Raw genomic sequence first — 18,828 nt, forward strand, 5'->3', positions numbered from 1 at the left:
AATTTTTTAATATAATATTTTGGACGAATTTTCAAAGCGAAGCTTTTCTATTATTATGGTCGTTACGTCCGTCCGTCCTTAACTGTTAACTTTTTTCATTAATTTAGACATGTTAAAAATGTCCTATGTACATGATGATTCCTATAACAAGTAAGTACGATTTAGAAGCATAGCAATTCTAAAATCGTTATCATAATGTTCGTATGTTTATTTGAATCATTTTGATTTTTAACTTTTTACAAGCTATTTTTCATGTGATGTCTGATTTTTGGAATACTGATTCTTATGACAACAAAAAAAAACGATATTATAAGCGAAGCATCTCTATTACCAAGTCCTAAAAATGTAAGTATGTCCTTTAAATATCATTCTGTATTAAACAGTTTTGCAACAAATTTACATACAATTTTGTTGAAACTTATACATTTATATTTTGCTCAGTCAGTTCTGGCAATCTACAAAAGTTAATGTTCATTTGTCCTACTGTTTCAGAGCTTATGGATGTTGTCATCCTTGTTAATTAATTCCTCATTTGTTAACTAGAATATTGCTGCGCTAATATTGAATCTGATTGTCATCGTATTATATAAAGTAGTAAGCTTTTTTGTCTTTAGAAAAGGATCTCGCTAACCGCTGAACCGCAATGGTTATCCTTTACAGTGTGGTCCTGAGAAAGTTTTAGGCTATTTTGTCTTTATAAATAAGTGTGTGGGTATGGATTTAGGCTATTTCCGATATGGTTTTACTTTACAGTGAGGATTCTTATTGATCCTGAGAAGTTTTTAAGCTATTTTAATTTTTAGTTATGGTTTTAGGATATTTTTCTGCTTTTATATATCTCCTCATATACAATACAGCGCAGCAAAAATAGAATGGTCGGTTTGTTACATTTGAAACCCTTATTTTAAATCAGGAATACAATTTCAACCTCAAATGTTTGACCAATGTTTGCGAATATGTACCACAGTCCGACTTGTAAAAAAACCCGTTTTTTATGCTTGATTTAGGTTAAGTAAAGGTTAGACTACCCAATAAGGAGAGTTCTCTACAGGGTTAGAACCCTTCGAAGGAGCTACAATTAATTTATCAAATTGACGAATTTCGCAACAAAAATATAAAATATTAAAATTAAAACTTTTGGGTTCTTTTTTAAGCAAATTACTGTACTTTTATGGCTTAAAACATTCTTATAACAGAGTTTAATTTATCATGTAAATAAACTTGCCAATATAATTATACAATGTTCTAGTTTTGTTTGTCCATCTGACATTATAAAATATGTTTTTGTTTGATCGTTCTAAGTAATGGTTAATATAAGCTTTATGAGATGAGAGAATTTATTCGTTTTTTTCAAAAAAACTTATTTGTTGGCCCTCAACCTTTGGTACCCTTTTCTTTTAGAATTTTTAGATATAATGTTTTTAAACCATTTTTGAAAATGGATTCATAATTACTTGGATTTTAAACCAGATTATCATCTTCTCTGATAAATTGAAACTTATAGCTGGCTAAAATAACAACCTACCCAATCCACCCTCTTTACTTAATCCCCTCACCTCATACTGGAGGAATAAATGATGTCCATGCTAGCGACCTTAATTGATGACAATTTTCCCCCTGTCATAATTTTCACGTATATTCTATATCCATAGTTTTGAGTCAGTTTAATCTACAGTTAAATGTCTTTCTCTCGATCCCTGGCTGTAGATGAACCTTGAAAAGTAGAACCTAATAGGTCTAGTAATCCTTATATTTAAGACATTTTTAAAAAACAAAACAAATAAGGAGAGACAAACATAGCCTGCCTAGCCGCGGGCGCTCGGCCCCCTAGCCTATAACCTAACCTAACCTAACCAAAAAATTGTAAAAACACGTTTAAAAATTGTAAAAACAATATTAAAAATTGTAAAAATCTATCAACCACTTTTTGCAAAATCCACGAAATCCTAAACCAACTATGTATTATCAGTTGATGATATTTTTCTTAAATAAATGTTTTCAGGCTAACATATAGTTATAGGTTAGGTTAGGTTATAGGCTAGGGGGCCGAGCGCTGCGGCCATATTGGAGACTATTTTTAAAAGCGAAGCTTTTCTATAATTAGGGTCGGTCCGTCCGTCCGTACGTCCGTACGTCCGTACGTCCGTCCGTCCGTACGTCCGTAACGGATAGCTTTTTTCTTTAATTTAGACATGTTAGAATTGTCCTATCGATTTCAAATTTTGCATGATGATTCCTTTAGTAGTTAGGTACGATTTAGAAAGCGTAGCAACTCTATAATCATTTCCAAAATGTCCGTACGTCCATTTTAAACATGTTGATTTTTTTACTTTTTTAAATAGCTTTTTTTGTTAATTTAGGGATGTTAGAACTGTCCTATCGATTTCAAATTTTGCATGGTAATTCCTGTAATAGTTAGGTACAAGTTAGAAAGCGTAGTAACTCTATAATCATTACCAGAATGTCCGTACGTCCATTTTAAAAATGTTGATTTTTTAAACATTTTTAACAACAAATTTGTATGTGACCTAATTATCCGATTGGTCTGATTTTTGGTATACTGATTCCTAGGACAACAAAGTACAATATTATAAGCGAAGCAACTCTATAATCAAGTCCTAAAAATGTAAGTATGTCCATAATCATTATCCTGTATCAAGCAGTTTTTCAACAAATTTAATTACAATTTTGCTTTTACTCTTATACATTCACATTCTGATTATTTAGTTCTGACATTATACAAGTGTTAATGTCCGTTTGTCCTACCGTTTCAGAGCTTCGCTTTTATGGATGTTGTCATCCTTGTTCTTAGGAAGCTACTTTTCTTAAGTATATGTCCTGAAGCTACTTTGTCCTGAATCTACTTTGTCCTGAAGCTACTTTGTCCGAAGCTACTTTGTCTGAAGCTACTTTGTCCGAAGCTACTTTGTCCAAGATCCCATATTTCAGAGTACTTTTATATTTTATATAGAAATAATCGATTCTTTTCATTCGATATTCTAAAATCATTTCGAAAGAAAAACGTCTTATTAAATCTGAAGAATTTTATTAGTACTTTTTGTAAAAAATTCCATTTACTTACATGAATAAAATAAGATTCCTATATCACATATTAAATCATTTAGCATAGAAACAAATTATAATGAAAAAAAATCGATCAAACCACGTAAGGGCTTAACCTAAAAATTAACAATAAACTTAAGTACAAAAATAATGTAGAATATATGTATGTGGATATTATGACAGGAAAATACTTAAAACTGCCGTCAATTATGCTTGCTAATATTGACATCATTTATTGGTCAGTTCGTTTATCTAGTAGGAGGAAGGGGGAGGGGATATCCCTTTGATTTCACAACTTTTTTCTTAGAAGTCCTGTGCATGGTAATGAGTTGCGGGTTCATATCGGAATTAGACAAAGAGGGGATATGCAACAGATAAAATTAACCTTAAAAACATTTCTGACCGAAAAAGAATATTAAAAAATTGAGTTTTAGAACGCGACCACTAAAAAAATATATTTAATTACTTATTAATATGCAAAGACGACATAAATTTTTTTTTGAATCAGAACTATGGCTTCATGGGGCTTCCTGAAAAGGCCTTGAGGAGCTGAATCAGGTTTTTTAGATTTTCTCAGGCTAGGAACGAGATTTTTTGAAACGGTCAAAAGTTCCTGATTCTACTCATCAATGCCTTTCCTGGGAGCATCATGAAATCATAGTTCTGATTTAAAAAAAATTGACTCCCATTTACAAATAGCTATACAATTGAATGTCTGGTCGTCAGCGGTTTTAAGACTTAGGATAAATTTTAAATCATCCAGAGGTGTATTATACTCATACAAATCATTTACAGATCCCCGCTTTGGCCTCAGAAAAAAAATGTCCAAAATCGACCCACCCTATTGCGCATACCCCCTATCCTAACTATTTATGAAGCGCACCTGACAGAGCAACTGTTGGAACCATTTTAATGTCTCTTGCTATGACGCGGTTTTAAGCCAAGATACTAACGACGTTGAGCGCATGCGCTACGTGTTGAGCCGCGGTCGCGGATAGAGTGAAAGTTATGGAAAGTGCAGTGAAAAGACAGTGAAGAAAATTAGTTATTTGTACTTAGCCTAAACAACAGACAGAACGAACAATTATAGAGTAGCTTCGCGACTAAAATGTAGAAACTAAAAATTATACTAAGAATCTTTCATAGAATTAGTGCATTTTTGATAAAAATTTAATTACGCTGAAAATATTACATTTTGTAGAAATATATAAATGCTAATTGATATAAATTTCAACGTTACCTGTTTACAATTGCAACTTACACAGAAATAAATTCGTTGAGATAGGTTGCTACAGCGTAAAGTGTAACGTGGCAAAAAAAGCTTTGACATCCTAGGGTTAGTTGAATTGATGTGTAAAATATACGTGGATATTATTACAGGGGAAAATATTTCCTCATTTCAGGTTGCTTTTTTCCTGTCATTTATTGGTCAGTTCGTTCATATAGTAAAACGATAGAGGATAGGATAGAGGTGGGGAAATGTGTTTTATCCAGCTACAAGTTTTACTTTATTAGAGTACATAACAATATGGTGTAGGATCCAAATAAGTATAAATTAATTCTTAGTTGTCTGTTGGACTTTTAAAACATTTACGGATCATCTCCTCTTTACGCGGTTATTTGTAAAAAAGATAAAATTCCTATGGTTACATTTACTTATTCTCTCTTATGAATTCATATAACAAACTGAACAAAAGATTTTTAAAGACCGTTTAGTTTTCCTAAAAGACTAGAGAAAAGAAGTTATATCCTATTATATAAAGTTGCAAGTATTTTTTGTCTGAGTCTTAAGATTTCAGTACTGGTCTGATTGAGTCCTCTTTTAAGGGAAGCTTCATATAGTTTCTTTCAGTGATTTTTAAGACTTATTTTTTACTCCCATTTTTACATCTTCGAAGCTAGAGGTACAGCCGCTAGTAAAGATATAAAATAAACTCATGCATGCTTAAAATCTTTGATGACAACTGAAAGCGAATCTCCACAAATCTGATAGAATTGGACAAACGAACATTGGTAATCATAACTTAACCTCATTAGAGCGGGATTCCCGATTTCAAGTGATCATCTAGAGTATCCAAGGGCATCATCCGCTTGTAATGGGATGCAATACTCTAATGCCCACTGGTGGATATTATGTTAAGTACTATTTAACAGACAACCAACTTTCAACCTTTTGATTGCATGACCTTTGTTGAGAAGTCCTAACTGTGCATGGTAATAAGTTGCGCCCATATATGGGCTAAATAATTCCCTCTAGTCTAACCTTTTATGCCATTTTTTGGTAATCATAAAGTGTCACCACTTAAATTATAGTTTTTTGAGGATTATCTTACATTTCAAGACTTGATTTATAAGATGGTTTGTGTTAATGAACTTTTAAACCAAAGTTCAAGGTAGAGATACAATCATAATATGCTGAAAGTTAAAAAAACATTTTATGCAAGAATAATTTTGTTGTAGGTTTCGTGATTAAAACATTTTTTTGAAATCAAATTAAACATATTTCTCGTATTCATTCGAATCCGGTGGATAGGAACCGGTTCTCATCCATACGAAAAAACTATGTCTAGCATCATATTATATCCAGCTTTCTACAAATATAAAAATGTACAATCATAAGATTAAAACCAGTTTTTTAGCCGGAGCCTTCGGCACCTCGGGGCTAAAAAAACTGGTTTTAATCTTATAATTGTACATTCTATAGCCGTGGAAAGCTGTTTATAATACAATGCGAGAAATAACTATATATCACAAATTATTTGCATTAATTGTAAGGGTATAAATTGAACCCAAAGTCTTAAATGTAAAATCTGCCTTTGGTAACTAGTAAATATTAGATAGAAGCAAGGGTTGTATATTTATTTCCCTTATTCTTTCCCTTATAAACATAAAATATCAAAGTTTTCAGACACACAGAAAACTGTCCCGAATTTGTATTAATTTTCAGGAACAAGACTCCAGTTACGTCATATTTTTCTTTCCCGAAAAAGGGAAGGGGGAAAGAAAAAAAAGGGAAGGGGGGAAGAAAAAGAGATAGGAGAAAAGGGGGTTTTCCCCATCTCTTTTGAAGAGATTTTCTTCCCCCCTTCCCTTTTTCGGAAAAGAAAAATATGACGTCACTGGAGTCTTGTTCCTCAAAATTAATACAAATTCGGGACAGTTTTCTGTGTGTCTGATTTTACTGCTGCTATTAAAGATAGACTGCATTTTTTTTGTGAAGATTCCTATGCCACATGCGCAACTAATATATATATTGTTTTGTCCGTTTGTCTGTTAGTGATGCTTTAAAACGTCATTCTTTTAAGCTTTTTTTTTATAAGATCAGATCATTTGCTTTATAATTTACTTTTTCTTCTTGATTTCTTTGTACATATGCTACTTATGGATGTTGTCATTCTTTTTTAATTACAATTTTTTTCAATCTCAAAAAAAAACTATTTTAAGAAAAAGATATTGTTTGTACTTTTTACTGTGAAAGCTCACTATAGCAATTTTTAGAAGGATTCTCATCAAATTTGAAAATATGCATTTGTATATTGAGAACTCATATTAAGATTTAGTGTTTTTGATTTCTAAAATTAAAAAAAAACTTATAGAATTTTCTTTTCTCTTTAAGCAGCTAAAAAAGAGATTAAAATTTTTGCTTGAAGCTTTTTTTCTTCTGTTTTTTACCCTTTAACTTGTTTTTATAAGTTTTTTCTTCTTAATATAAGTTTATTTCCTTTTTATTTGTATTCTTTTTGTTTGATTTGTGTATGTATATTACATATCCGCGTGTATGATTTAAACAATAATATTTTTGTAATTTTAAAAAAAATATTTTAACTATACAGTATACATTGCAAAAACTTATCTAACTTTCATAATATTGGCAAGTTTTTTTAGCTAAATATTTTTAGTTTATATAAAACCATCAAGCGTTTATTTGATTTAAAAAAAAACACTATATACAAGATAAAACCGCTTATACCAAAAACGAAACTAATTTTAAAAAACAAAACTTACTCTTGATTTTCTACTGACATTGGGAGGCAACACACAGAAGAGTGACGACCTTTTTATCTGCCCCAAAATATTATTTTAGATTTACTTGTTGGCTATACCTTATACTTGATATAGAACAATTTCAGATAGTGTTTAAAAAATGGTAGGATTAGGTAAACTTATATACGTTCTGTACATGGTACTACTGCTTTTTCCACCCAGACAACCTAGCCTGTACAATGTTCTGGTTGATACCATTGAAATGTCTGTTACATTAGTTGCTACTTCTTTTCTTTACAGGTAAAGATTCTACATTACTTTATACGCTACGCCCCTAGAAGACTTGTGGGCCACTTAATGGGGGCGGGGAGTCCATCCTCTCCAATTTAAGCTTTAAAATTTTGATTGATATGAGGCATTTTTATTTGGAAGTGTTAAGATACCCTCCCTTAACTGAAATAGTTAAAAACCTCCCCTGGACCTAAAAGAAGCTTCACTGCAAATGAGAACAATATTGGTTCAATGGTTAGCAAGATCCATTGCTACAGGCAGAAAAAGCTTACTACTTTATATAATACTAGGGGCTTCCTAGGTTCCTTGGAGAGTTTTAAAAATTTTGTTTACATTTTTTAGATATTTTTTTGTATTTAAAATTCTTTAAATTCTTATAACTTTTTACATTTGTTTATATTTTTAAATCTTAATTTTTTTTTCTTTTTTAATAATTTCCTGGCCATTAGCCTATTTGGGGCTTTGCCCCTGCAGGGAAAGGAAGTTTTCTCAATTAATTTGAATTTAAGAAAAAAAGTTTAAAAGAAGAAAAGAAATAAAAAAATTTAAAAATAAAAAAAATATAGAAATATATAAAAAGTATACAAAAATAAAAATTTTTTGGAGGGGTAATTTGCATTTTTTGAGGGGATTTGGGGTGTCCCACCCCCAAAGAAAATAGCTCTAAACCATCACAGGACCAATAGGTATATACCCTGAAGAGTAGAATCCAATCAGTTCAGCGATTACCAAGATCTTAAGCTTCAGACGGACGGAAAGTCAGATAAACGGACAGACATCCTTCAACTTTGTACTATTATAAAATCTGTGAACTTATTAATTTGTAAATTAAGTAAAACACATAGATATAGATATGAGCATTGTACACTATTCAGCGATCTCCTCTTAAAAATTGTGAATTGAAAAGGCTACTTTTTAAAGTGATAAAGTTAAGTGCATATAGTTGAAAATATATTGTAGTATCACAAAAGTAAAAAAAAACCTTATCTTACAATTTTTTTTATAATTTGCCATTGCAAAATTATTTTAATTGGATGAAATGTTCTTCATTCTGTTACTCTTTCCCTTGTTTAGGTTTCATGATTCCATACCGATGTCTAAAAAGACAATTCTTAATTTTGTGATGAAAGCTCTTGCTGTTAGCTATGGAGCTATCCATTCATCCTTCTGGTGCAACTCTCTACTTTTTAACCTATTTCCAAATCAGGCAAGTTTTATTATCAAGGCTTTTCTCATATTGTTTGGTATTGCTTTGAAACTGATTAATATCCGATGGATTAGAACCGGTTCTCAGCCATACTTAAAAGTTATATATAGCAACGTATTATATCCATTTTTCTCTTAGCCATACTGAAAAGTTATGTATAGCATCGTATTATATCCCTTTTTCTATAAATATTAAAATGTATAATCATAAGATTAAAGATTAAAATCAGTTTGGGGGCTAATAATAAACTGGTTCTTATCTTATAAATGTATATTTTTTTATCCGCAGAAAGCTGTCTAAAATATGCGATAAATAACTATTCTTATGATATAATAAGCATATTTCTTAATTTATTTATCTGGTGCTTGCTTACATGTGAAGACCGGAGCACCGAAAACCCCCCCCCCCGCTTAGTTTTGACAAAAATCAAAAATAAGGGGGGGGTAGTTTTTTAACCCCCCGCTTAGTTTTGACAAAAATCAAAAATAAGGGGGGGGTAGTTTTTAACCCCCCCCTTAATTTTGATGAAAATCAAAAATAAGGGGGGGGTAGTTTTTTCACTGTACAACACGCCAGAAAGTTGAGTGAGGTAAATCAAGTAAATCCAGTATACCAGAGGGGAAACCTTATTACAGGGATATTCATGTTTTGGGGCATAATTTCCTTATTTATTTATTTATTTTCCCAGTAAAAGGTTTTAATTTTGTGCGCACAAAATTAAAACCTTTTACTGGGAAAATAAATAAATAAATAAGGAAATTATGCCCCAAAACATGAATATCCCTGTAATAAGGTTTCCCTTCTGGTATACTAGATTTACTTGATTTACCTCACTCAACTTTCTGGCGTAATGTACAGTGAAAAAACTACCCCCCCCTTATTTTTGATTTTCTTCAAAATTAAGGGGGGGGTTTTGAACAAAAAGTCTTTGCCTTTCCCTGCACTTTTCCTCCTTGCCATTTTCCAGACATTAAAAAACTACCCCCCCCTTATTTTTGATTTTTGTCAAAACTAAGCGGGGGGGGGGTTTTCGGTGCTCCAGTCTACCACATGTAAGCAAGTACCATTTATCTTATTAAAAAAAATGGATCAAATAATTTTTGATTCAGGCACTTTACTGGCTCCACACCTATCCTTCAGTCACATGCTTTGCAGTTTCTGCAGATATCATTCACCTCATCTTCTTGATCAACTTGGTTCTTATTATCATCCTACATGCCATTTTCACTGCATACCCACATTTGTTTTTGGAAATTGATGATTCAAAATTAAAGATATTTATTTATGTCTTTAACGTCAGCTGTATGATTATTTTTGCATCTGAAAAATGGACACAGTCATTTTGTGGTAAATCTCTAATTCACAAGATTTCAGACAGATATAGTTTTAATATATCAGCTGATGAATTTACTCTCTTCAAAGAAGGATCAGTGCTGACACTTTGTCTTTGTTTGCTTGCAGGATTCTCTGTTCTTCTCTCCAAGGCTATTACCATCACCAAGCAGAGATCCACAGGAGTTCAAGTAGTAGAATTGAACAATATCGAAAGAGGTCAAATTGCACCTTCTATTTCCGTCGCCAATGAACGAAATATGAACAATGAGAGGAGCAATTCAAATGAAAGCCAATCTGCTGCTGCTGATCATACTCAAGAACAAGTTACCTACAATCTTGATGCTGTTGGTCTTTATATGATTGTTGCTACCATAGTATTCATCATCCTTGTTAGACTGGCCAAGAACTTGGAAATGAATGATAAGTTAAAAGACTTAGGTAAATATAATTTTTTTATTAACTCAGAGAGCATCATAAGCTAAGGAGTAGGAGGATTGAAATATTATTGAACACAATTTGTGTGATGATATTAAAGTAACAGGATCTGTGTCTGTCTGTGTGCAGTGCACCAAAGGAAAATGCTAATTGCTAAACTGGTATGGTTTTACTTTATAGTCCTGGGCAGGTTTATAACTATTTTTCGGGAGGTTACCATTACTCTCCAAGGAGAGAATACAAAAAACAAAAAAATATAACTAAACAGCTGAACTTAACATAGATTGGAAAAAAAATCATACACTGCTAGATTAATGGGTAAAATGAAATTAACTAATAAGTTTTTTATCTAACTAGTTACAATCATCTACAGCTGGCAGAACATGGCTTTGGAACGAGCATTTGGAGCTTCTTTACCCTTGTACTGGTTATTGAGGAAAGAAAATTGCAGAGAATATGTCATCAGGAAGATTAACTTCCATCTCAATAAATATCTAAACATAGGTAGGAACAATTAATAAAAAATTCATAAGCAAAGATACTCTATAATTAGAAATGTCTGTTTGTCCTTCTGTCTGGCCATAAGGTATGGCATGAAAAAAGACATTATTTCTCAGCAGATTTTTTATGATATTTGTGGTGATTCCTTGTATCAAAGATCATTAAGCGTATAGTAATCCATTCGTTCATGCAGCAGTAATATTCTAAAAGACATAAAACTTCTAATTGAACAAGGATGACAACATCCATAAAACATCCATGTAGAGTGTCAGAACTGAATGATCAGAATATTAATGTATAAAAGTCAAAACCAAATTGTAAGTAAATTCATTAAAAACTGCTTAAATACAGGATTCTGTTTAAGTTCATACTTACATTTTTAGGACTTGATTATAGAGATTCTTTGCTGATAACATTGTTCTTTATTGTCTTAGGAATCAGTATTCCAAAAATCAGATCAATCAGATGATTTTATCACATAAGAATTAGCTGTTTAAAAAGTTTAAAATGCACGTACGGACATTCCAGTAACGATAATAGAATTGCTACGCTTTCTAAATCGTACCCAACTACTAAAGGAATACCCATGCAAAGTTTGAAATCGATAGGACAATTCTAACATGCTTAAATCAACGAAAAGAGCTAACTGTCTGTGACGGACGGACGGACGTACGGACTGACCCTAATTATAGAATAGCTACGCTTTTAAATATGTTATTCACAAAGCTACTCTTTAGGATACACTACTGAATATTTTTGCGAAGATTATGAGCATATTTCCCCATTCAGGTGCATAAGTTGCCTGGCCGTTTGTGCAGATTTTCTTGTCATATTATTAGATTAATGCTTAACTTTTATACTTTAGATTGCGTTATACGAAATACGTTAAAAATGGTACGTACCTGCTATGTTCGGCAAAGGACATAAAAAATTTGAGTATGGGGAATGCCTTGGCCCCAAAAAGGCTCATGAACTTGAACAATGAGGATCTGCAGACAAAGATCGTTCAATCAAAGGGTTGGTTGTCTGCTATTTAAAATCTTTTTTTTTCAGATATGAGGCGAACTAACGCTGTAAGTCCAGAAAGATAATTTATCTGCTGCTATATTTATGTAGAAATCAAAAATGGTATTATGAATTCTATTTCATTCTTGATATTCCAGATATACACTGATAAAAATACATTCCCATATAAACAACCCCTTAAATAGTGGATGTAAATATTCATTTATTTCCCTGGTATCTCATTTATATCCCTGGTATGATTTTAGAAGATTTTTAATTTGTTTTGGAAGATTTTAGAATTTTTATTAATTACTAAAAGAAAGAAAAATTATACCAGGGAAATAAATGAAATTCAAAAACCAAAATTAAACCACATTTTACTAGCATAAAAATGAGTTTTTGTTTAAATGAGAATGATATTCCTGTCCAGTTTTTTGTTTAGGAATGAATATTTCTTACCCTCGTGAATAAATGATGACCTATCGGTCCATCATTTATTCCCTCGGGTAAGAAATATTCATTCCTAAACAAAAAACTGGACAGGAATACCCCATTCCATTGCAAAAAAAACACCATGTAAAAATGTCAATACAAATAAAAATAATTCTGTAATCAATAGATAAAATGTAAAAGATTTATCACGTAATTTTGTTGTTCACTTATGTATATTTTACTCTTATATCGCGTGAAAGTAATTTAATTTCTCCAATATATTTTTTTGCATTGTCTAATCCAATAAAAATTATTTTCATTATGGATTCGAAACCGATTAATATCCACTGGATTAGAACCGGTTCTTAGTCATAGTGAAAAATCATGTACAGAATCGTATTAAACACAATTTTTCATGAATATTAAAAAAAAAATTAATGCCAGTTTTTAAAAAGACTGGATATATTCTTATTGTGGTAAAATCCTCCATGATAATGCTTTTGTTTATGATTGCATCATTGGTATGTTGTGTATGTAACAATGAATGGATGGAAAGCTAGATCAGTTCATACATTCATAGGTCCTCATGTATAAATACTGATTGATGGCCTGATATGAGTTAGTTCTGTTTTGTCTTCTGGTAATTGTAGCAAAGTTCACATTATCAGTTGGACATAAGAGCTCTAACTAATATCAGGTTAGTCCTCTTATTAATCATTGCATTTAATATTATATGCACCTTATATACAAATATATTTAACTGCACCTTTAAGAAAGGTTTACAGTTGTTATTTATTTATTTTCTTTGAGTTGCATAACATTAAACATTTAAAATTAAAAGTTTGCAGTGGACAAAAGTATTTATGCAGTGATGATGGTGTTTGAGACAAGTTTTTCTTATAATGTTTTATTTCAGCCTATAAAATTACCTTTAGCCGGGTATTTGCTCTTTTCATTCAATTCTTTATCATTTTAAAATTTTCTTTTCAATCAGGAAGAAGGTATAACCAACAAGAGAAATAAATCTAAAATAATACTTGGAGACAGATTTGAAGGTCGTAGATTTTACTATGTATAATTGAGCTGCTTATCAATATAAACACTTTGTTTATTACCAAGGATATGTATGTTCTAACGTAGCGAATGACATAATAAACATTCTTGAAAATGAAAATAAAATTTGTTAACAGCTTTAGTTAAGACACGATTTAGTTAGACAAAGATTTAAAAAATACCTTCTCAAAACCAAGAAGATCTTGCAAATATTTTCGGACAAATGGACATGGAATTTGCTAATGATTTTTCTCCAAGGGCACAGTGCGTCACTGATATATGTAGTTTAAACTGCAGACGCATTTCTTGTTATATTTCAGAGAAATAGAATAATCAAATAGGTTGATTTCAAGACTGAAGACTTAGATCTAAAAGTAAAAATATAAAAACCATCCCAATTCACATGTAATGCTTTCCTGAATGCGGTTCAGTAGTTTTTGAAATCTTAAGCTACAGGCAAAAATAACCTTTGTACTTTATATAGTAGGATTTGTTTTTCTGATAGCTATTAACATTTTAGTACATATGTCTTATAAATACCAGATAGAGATTAGATAGTTGATAAAATGTTAAAAGTTTTTAAAACTAATAAGAATATGAGTTTGAAAATTTAAAACAAAATAAATTATAGTGTTTCCTATATCCTAGTCCGGTTATTATATAAATCCTACAACATGTATTCTCTATATATTCTTAAACGTGAGTATACTTATGCAATATAAATTATTTACAAATTTTCCTTATCTACTTTAGACTTCGTAGAAAAATTATAAGGAATCGGCAGCTGTGCCTTTATCCACAAGCTGCGGCTGAATGCAAAATTGCTGTTGATATTGTTTGTGCCTTTTGTGGCTGCATCTGTGAGTACCTATAGAGAAGCAGAAATAGTAACTAATAAAAATGACGTCATACAATACAAATGACCAGGCCAGTATACATTTATATTGACCAATGGCAAAAATATGCGTCATTTTCAATTAGGCACTATAAGCTGCTTCACCTTTAGATGATTGCGTATGAGAGATCGTATTATAGACAATTTTCCGCGGACAGTGAAATGGAGAATTATAAGATTATTTGTAGAAAATTGTCTATAATACGATATTTTACATGCTTTTTCAATAAGGCTCAGAAACGGTTATAATCCAAGTGATACTAACCGGTTTCAAATCCATATTGGAAATTATATTTTTAGATGCATAGCATCTCTTTAAGTATCCACTTTTCCCAATGACTAGGAAAAGTTGTATATCACTATGAGTACCAGGGATCTAAAGTTATAAGACAATGGCAGATAAATTGATCATTTATTTCGCGTATTTCTGTAATGTTCGGTGTTAGTTTTAGGTCAAATACTCTTTTTAAGTCAAAGTGTTCTTAATTATAAACATGCAAATGTATACACATGAAATGGTCCATAATTAGGAACAATTTGACTTAATAAGAGCATTTGACTTCAACCAATCACCCAACTTTACCGAATTACGCGTAAAAATAACCCTCTTTGTACTTTGAATAGACTGTGCGCATTTGAACGCCAGCTACTTTTATAGTTGTTTTATGTTTTATGAACTAATAACCTTATAAATTGTTTTTGATTCATTTATATTTAAAAATCAACCATTGCATCGCATTGTAAGAAATTAAAATTTTTTTTTGAATAACTGACTTTTATAATATTATTAGTTCGTATGATTTTAGAATGTATATTGATTATATAAGAATCATGTTTTTGTCTACATAAATTTGCAACATATAAATTAAGTTATTTTTATTTTATTTTGACGTTTTTTTGTTATTTATAGAATAAAGACAATTACATAATTTATCATATATACATATATTCAGATCTACTGCAGTTCACGGTACAATGTTCCAGGTGACGATTGTCTCCTATAATCTTTGAGTTTTAAATGCTGCTAGCGGCCAAACGAGTTAACGTACATACATGTCATGCCCGAGCACCGTGTTAAGCTGCATAAGAAGGCCTACAAATAATCTGGAATAGCCAAGATTTAATAATTCAGAGGGAAAGTTTCCCTGAAGTCTGATAAGTAAAATAAGTCTTTTCGAGCATACATGTATGTGCACTGCGAGATAACTGTGCATTTTTGATTAATGGGTAGGCCTTCTTTTGTCGGTTAAAATTCTGTGCGAGTAAAATCTATACGTTCCAACGTTTGGCCGTTAGCAGCCTTTAAAGTTCATAGATTTTTGAAGATATTTGTTACCAGGAATATTTTACCGAGAGCTTTATCCAAATACTCTATACAAACTTACTCCTGTTCAGATATATTAAATAGTAATCTGAAGTCAAACTTTAGAATTTGTTTGTCAGTAAGGTACAAAAATCTGCAAAACATTATCTGCATTTAATGAAATGAAACCTGCAGAGCATATACCTCCGGTGCTCTAACCCTGCGGTTAATGGGTATACCAATTTCCCAAAATAACCTAACCTAACCTGCAATCAGTCAATAAGCACAGAAACAAAAACCTACCCCCTTTTTAAATAAAAAGTGAGGGTAAGGGGTGGTTCTGTGCTCGAACTGTGCTCGTCAATTTAAGAGAAATCAACATATTTTTTTTCATTAAAAAAATCACGAAACCTCAAAGTTCATAATATGAAATAATATTTCAAATTTAGCTAGAAATTCCTTTTTAAGTCTAACGAATTATTGTGTCTGACTTCCCATCTATTGAATAAACCTTGTCTGCGGTGAAAATACGGTTAGAAAGGATTGATAGATGTTTGTGTTTACAAGTTTTTGCAAACTGTCCTCAACTTAGTCAAATTTTAAACAATAGAAAATTTAGACTATCCAAGTTATTCTTTTTCTTTTTATACATTTAAGAAAAGTAGAGGAGATTACGTTTGAGTCTTGTTAGTTTTGGTTGAGAAATCGACTTACCATTTTCCAAATTTGATTTAAAAAGAAACCAAAAAGGAAAAAAGATAATTTTAGTAGTAATTTTTTCATAGGGATGTTTTTTGGTGGTAAAGGTATACTCTCCCACAGAAGCTCACTGCTGTCATGGACAATCATATTAGTTCAACAGTTAGCGAGATCATCACAAACAGACACGCAGATATCCTGTTTCTTTTAATATAAGGATATCTAATAAAAGAACGGTCAAATGATCAAAACGCTCTACAATTATTTTGTCTACTGGTCAAACCTTTGTTTTGTGTTTTACATCAAGTGTAAACATTTACACTAGGAGTAATACTTTTAGGAATACAGTGATGGGGAAATAGAGAAAACAAGGATGACAACATCCATAAACTTGAGTCTAAATAAAATTGTAAGTATTTTTTTGCAAAACTGCTTAAATGCATGATATTGTTTAAGAAAACACTTACATATAATACAGATGCTTCGCTTATAGCATTATACCTTGATGTAATAGAAATAGGAACCAAAAATCAGATTAATTGGATAATTATAACACATAAAAAATGTTGTTCAATTACTTGCATAAAACCTAAAAAATGTGAAATGTGACAATATTATTATTTTTTAAAACTTCTTGAAAAACCATAACATTATAAAATGTCTAATGTTTTTTACAAGAAAGAAATTAAGTTGGTAAATTGTAAAGCTTTAAATTTTTTTTTGAAAATTTGTTTTCTAAAAAAACAAAAAGTTGATAGGACATTAAAAGTTATTTTCTTAAACTTGAAAATGTCAAAAAAAAAACAATAAAATGCATCCTTATAATAACAAATAATATATCATATCTTTTTATGGGATTAAATGTCTCTTGTTTTTTTTTCATTAGGTAAGAATTATCTCTATAATAATCCATTTCCCTCATTGGCCCACTGACTGAAAAATGTTGTATACTTTATTTTCGACCCCCCCCTTACCCCATTTCTTATTTAACCCATTAGTGACGAACCGGCTTTTATCGCCCGGTTCCAAAAATCCCGAAAAAAACCAGTTCTCAGTTTAAGGATTGCATCATTCTCAGTATGAATCCCCCCTCTACTACCCTGGTTTTCATTTCCCCCTGGAGCAGGCAGTTTTGCTTACTTCCGTTTGCCGGTATAGCTCAACAAAATTTGAAAACCAAGAAAAACGAGGTTATTTTAAAATACCCCTCCTAACTTTTTTGTTTATGAAGCAAAGTTAGTGATTTTTTTCGTGAAATTTAAAGTTTATTGGCAACTACATTCATTTGTGAATTCGTTTTATTCAAATTAATATTTTTTATATGATTTTTGTATAGTTTTTTATGTGCTATATAGGTCCGGCTCGGCGCAAGTAAAGATACCCGCTAGTTTTATCGCCCTGCTCGGCGCGAGTAAAGATACCCGTCCACATATAATATCAAAATTTTAAAACTTCTAGGAAACGGGCTTTTTTAACTGAAAAGGGTAGCACCTATAGCCAAAACACTAAATGTGATATAAATCGTTTTGTATCTTACTTGTAGCTCTATCAATTACATGAGGTTATGTAGTTTTCAATTGCGGATCGTATCGTAGTATTAGCTACTCTACAACTCACTTTGGACGTCCAAAAATTACATTTTTAATTTTTTGGGCCAAATAACCGGGTATTTAGGTCAAAAACGGGCTTTAATGCCGGGGGAAAGCACCAAAAACGCCAAAAACGGTTACCAATGCCGAATGGTTTCTTTACTCGCGCCGAACCGGGTTTTCCTGCAACTTTCCTGTGCACGCCACCAGAGCAAAACAAAATAATTGGAATTCCGTTTTTACCATAACAAAGCTTCCCTGAAATTTTCAGCTCGATCGGTCCATAAAAGTGGTGCTCGGCACTAATGGGTTAAGTTTTTAATTTTTTTTGGGAGGGGGAATTTTTAGACAGGGGAGATCTCTCTTTGGAGGGTGGTGGTACCCAAAACCTATAATAGTTTTAAACTTTCCTAGGACCTATAAGAAGCTGCCATGTAAAGGAGATCCACATTGGTTAAGCTGTTAACGAGCTCCTTCTGTACAGACAGACATACATAAATAGATCCTTTTACTTTTTCTATTAATATTATGTTAAATCATATAAAACATATATACACATCTACGCACCAAAGAAAACTTTTATTCTTGTTTTATATGTGATTATGTAATGAACATAAAAATAAAACTGTTAAATACGAGACAGGGATTAGGCACTCTAAGAAATTTTTTTTCTATGAATAAAGAAGCTACAATGATTGATCCTAACTACCTAGCAACTATACTTAAACTCATTATATCCGTTGGTCTGTCGGTTACGCTTCCTTTCATTCCTTCAGCTTTGCTGAATTTCTTATTTCAATATATCTATGAGCTTCACACTACTCATGTATGTTATCAATCTTGTTTGTAAGAAAATATTAATGTAACAAAAGGACTTTAACTCTTTTTCTTATAAACTTGTAAATTCAAAGTAAACAAAGAAAACTGATGTTTTTATTAAAATTTCTCTTCATAAAAAAATTGAAACAACACATTTTATGAAGGAAAATAGCTGGATGTTTATGTGCATTTTTTTCCAGTAAAATATCTTAATTTA

General features: G+C 31.4%; 1 protein-coding gene across 1 annotated transcript in view; it reads right to left on the reverse strand.

Moving 5' to 3' along the window:
- LOC145303750 (uncharacterized) overlaps positions 1-18,828 on the reverse strand; it is a 101,325-nt gene that overhangs the window by 72,257 nt on the left and 10,240 nt on the right. The window lies entirely within an intron of this gene.

Source organism: Acartia tonsa, chromosome 13 (assembly GCF_053477335.1).
Source record: "Acartia tonsa isolate MP-2025a chromosome 13, ASM5347733v1, whole genome shotgun sequence".
In the NCBI taxonomy this organism is placed as follows: Eukaryota; Metazoa; Arthropoda; class Copepoda; order Calanoida; family Acartiidae; genus Acartia; species Acartia tonsa.